This window comes from Triticum aestivum, chromosome 4A (assembly GCF_018294505.1).
Source record: "Triticum aestivum cultivar Chinese Spring chromosome 4A, IWGSC CS RefSeq v2.1, whole genome shotgun sequence".
Taxonomy (NCBI): Eukaryota; Viridiplantae; Streptophyta; class Magnoliopsida; order Poales; family Poaceae; genus Triticum; species Triticum aestivum.
The window spans coordinates 306,155,888-306,160,239 of record NC_057803.1 but is presented as its reverse complement, the minus strand read 5'-3'; the positions used below and the strand labels follow the sequence as shown (position 1 = coordinate 306,160,239).

The 4,352-nt window shown below is 49.4% G+C and overlaps 1 long non-coding RNA gene across 1 annotated transcript; it reads right to left on the bottom strand.

Moving 5' to 3' along the window:
* Positions 1-334: 334 nt before the first annotated feature.
* On the bottom strand, positions 335-3,459 carry LOC123081988 (uncharacterized). The gene is made up of 2 exons (XR_006438892.1): positions 2,624-3,459; positions 335-578 (listed from the first exon to the last, which is right to left on the bottom strand). It is a non-coding gene; the product is annotated as an uncharacterized lncRNA (long non-coding RNA).
* Between the last annotated feature and the right edge of the window lie 893 nt (positions 3,460-4,352).

Genomic DNA, 4,352 nt, shown 5'->3' with positions numbered 1-4,352 from the left:
GCCGCCCCGGAGGAGGTCTTGGTGTCGTCAGCCTCGCGAGGTTTGGCCCCTCGCGAGGGTCTTGAGTGGTTGTTGATGAAGATGGGCCGTACCAGGCAGCTGATGGAGCCACGCCTTGGGCCGCAGGCAGGCAAGTCTGGGTACCCCTGTTCCCAAGACGCCGACAGTAGCCCCCGGGCCCAAAGCGCGCTCGTACTTGGCTTCGCGGCTGTAACACCCACGATGCGGCTAAATCTCCCATGTATCGGAGCACGATTTAGAGGCATAACCGCATAGTAGGCATGTCGCAAGAGGGGTAATCTTTACACATCCCATGTACTGAATAAGAAAGGGATAAAGAGTAGGCTCACAATCGCCACTTCAAACAATACATAAATATAACATTACATCATCCAGAATACAATCAAGGTCTGACTATGGAACCAAATAAAGAAAGACAACACCTAATGCAATAGATCCTCGATCGCCCCGACTGGGCTCCACTACTGATCAACTGGAACGAAACAACACAACGAACATGATCTTCATCGAGCTCCCACTCGAGCTGGCTTGTGTCACATGCATGGTATCAACGACACCTACAAGTTGGTTTTGGAAGTAATCTGTGAGTCATGGGGACACAACAATCTCACACCCTCGCGATCAAGACTATTTAAGCTTAAAGGTAGGACAGGGTAGTGAGGTGGAGCTGCAGCAAGCACTAGCATATATAGTGGCTAACTTACGCAAATGAGAGCGAGAAGAGAAGCAATGCATGGTCGTGGACTAGAAGTGATCAAGAAGTGATCCTGAAACTACTCGTTCAAGCATAACACAAGAACCGTGTTCAATTCCCGGACTCTGTTGGAAAGAGACCATCACGGCTACACACGCGGTTGATGCATCTTAATTAAGTTAAGTATCGAGTTTTCTACAACCGAACATTAACAAATTCCCATCTTCCCATAACCGCGGGCATGGCTTTCGAAAGTTCAAAACCCTACAGGGCTGTCCCAACTTAGCCTATCACAAGCTCTCACTGTTACAAGACTTTTCAACAATGGTAAAACAAGACCAGCAAGACCACCCGCTGTGCCGACAAATCCCGATAGGAGCTGCACATATCTCGTTCTCAGGGCACACCGGATAAGCTAAGCGTACAGGAGCCGACGTAACCCAAGTTGCCAAGGGAAGGCCCTGCATGGTGCACTGGCCCGGGGGTTTAAATAAAGATGACCCTTGAGTCTGCAGAACCCAAGGGAAAAAGGCTTAGGTGGCAAATGGTAAAACAAAGGTTTGGCCTTGCTAGAGGAGTTTTATTCAAGGCGAACTATCAAGGGGTTCCCATTATAACCCAACCGCGTAAGGGACGCAAAAATCGAGGAACATAACACCGGTATGACGGAAACTAGGGTGGCAAGAGTGGAACAAAACACCAGGCATAAGGCCGAGCCTTCCACCCTTTACCAAGTATAAAGATGCATTGATTAAATAAGAGATATTGTGATATCCCAAACAAAATCCATGTTCCAGCATGGAACAAACTCCATCTTCACCTAGAACTAGCAACGCTATAAGAGGGGCTGAGCAAAGCGGTAACATAGCCAAACAACGGTTTGCTAGGAAAGGTGGGTTAGAGGCTTGACATGGCAATATGGGAGGCATGATATAGCAAGTGGTAGGTATCGCGGAATAGCAAAAGAACGAGCAACTAACAAGCAAAGATAGAAGTGATTTCGAGGATATGCTCATCTTTCCTGAGATCCCGCAAGGAAGAAGAACGAGTTCATGAAGAAGACAAACAGACATTGTCGAACGGATCCTCACAAACGCGACGTTATCGGAACTAACCCGAAGAAGCAACACTAGAAAGAAGCAAACAACATAGTAAAACACCATCACATAATCATGGCATGATGCACAATCAAGTATGATGCATGTCCAGTTTAATGAAGCATGGCATGGGAAAGTGCACAAGCAATCCTACAAATTAAGTGGAGCTGAATATGCAATGAGTTGCATATTGACAAAACACCACAACAAGTTATTTAGTTCGATCTCGTTTATGTACTCAACAATATTAAATGTTGGTTAGCATGGCAAGGGGCGAAGCACAATAAACTACCTATCTAGGCATGTTTAAATGAGGCCGGAACAACAAGCAACAAGTCCGAAGAAAAATCTCATGAGCATATATTAGATTTGGTACTGTTCTTCCCTAAAGCATATTTTAGAGTTGTTAAACATGCAAAGCAATGTCACCATGTTAAACTAGGCATTATTCCACCCCATTTACATATAAAGATTATTTAAAACCGAGCTATGGTTATTTAGTTATAAAATAAAGCATTTTAGCATGGCATTAGGTAAATTATAAACAAACATTATTTTAAACATTTTTAACATGGATGAAAGTTGCAAATTATTAATCTACACAAAATTCTACGCAAGTTTCATATATAATTTATTTTAAACTGATGCACGGTTATTTAGTTATTAAATGCATGAACAGGAAGGTGTTTTGTGTAAAACTGTGGTCTCCGGATTAATAGGCAAAATTGCATCTCTGAAAAAAATACTACACTGGCCTGAAATTGTCTGGCCCAACATGAGAAAAAAAAGGTGGGGCGCTGGGGTGGCTCACTTTGGGCTGAGGCCCAGTTGGGAAGAGGCTTGGGCAGGCCGGCTGCTGGGCCTTGAGGAGGGTCGCGGTCCACATGCGGTCAACGGGCATAGGAGGTTTGCGAGGGACTCGCTCGCCCTCCTCTCGTACAGGAAGAAGCGGCGGCGGTCTCAGGGAACAGAAGCAGGGAGGTCATAGGTGGACGCCGGCAGGCACGGGAAGCGGCGGGTCGGCGTGGTTTACCGGGAAGACGGCAGCGGGCGGCGGACTTGACGGATCCAGGTGGAGGCGATGCTCGATGGCAAAGGCTAGAGGCCGAAGCAGGGGAGGCCGTGATGCAGAGGATGCGACGGGCCGAGCAGGGGTTGACAGCGTGGCGGCACGTCGGCGAGGCCAGGACGAGGCAAGCGGCAGTCACGGTGGCGCTGAGGATTCCGGCGGTGAGGAACTTGAGGCAGCAGCGGGACTTGAGAAGCTCGGCGAGGGGATCAGCCATGGCGTGGAGCTCCTGGTTCCTGCGGGGTAGAGAGAAAAGCTGAGAGAAAGAGAGAGATGCAGGGATGGGAAGAGAAGAAAGGGAGGAGAGGCGACGAGGCCTGCTGGGAGTGGTTGTTGGCGGCGAGCTTCGTCGGGGTAGCGGGGTTGCGAGGAGGTCGGAGGTGACAAGGGCGTGGACGAAGGAGCTCGGTCTGCAGGATAGGGCTCATCTCCTTGCGCGGGCACATGAGGCAGGGCCTCTGGAAGCAACTTGGTGGGATCGAGGGGAGGAGTGGAGTGCTCCGACTGGATGGATTGATGGGACAAAGAAATTGGGGATGGATCCCGAGAGATTTCGAGTGGGTGGCGGCGGCGGACACGGGATGGATGGGATAGATCCCTAGGTTTTAGGGTTGCCCACTATTTATATTGCAAATGGATTTAGGGTAGAGGCTATCACGTCCCTACGATCGCAATCGGACGGTCGCGAATAAAATAGTTAGGGAGTCCAAATAAGAAAACAGTGATGTTTTGTAGATGTTTGGGGATGATCCGGACCCAACGGTGACGACTGTCCGGGTTGTGTTCGGGACAACTTTCGGACACGCACTCGAGGGTGGTTGATGGACTATGTAAGGAGGGGTTAGGTGGGTCTAGTGGGTTGTAGGTGGGTTGCGGAGAGTCCTCGGGCTGAGCGGAGAGAAAAGAGAGAAAGACCCGGCGACTGTTTCGGAGACCTAAATGTCCGACGATTTGACCGACTATATTGTCGCTATAGTTATCCGTTGGGGCATCAAACGACCTCCGAATGCGACGAAACTTGGCAGGCGGCCTACCGACAACAAAACGACACAGCACGCCAACTTTTAACCCATTCTGAGAACATTTTGCAGCCACTTATAAAAATAATATTTTGGACATGCCGCGGGCGCGTGCAAAGGTGTCTGGACTCAGAACGGACAATGGAAGGAACGGGGAGGCCGGGACGGATGCAAGTTTTGAAAACATACAGATGCAATGCGGATGATGACATGGCAAGATGCAATGTGCAAGCGAATGACAAGGCAACAACATCGAATAACTAGAAGACACCTGGCGCATCGGTCTCGGGGCGACACAGCGGCGAAGCCAAGGGTCAAGTGCGGAGTGCCGCGGGCCCCAATAGCCTGCGACCTTGATTGATGCGTGGAGATTGACCGGTCGTGGGTGTCTTCGCTTCCCCATGCTGCCTTGACAACTGCTTGACTTGACATGTCCCTATTGCATGCAGAAA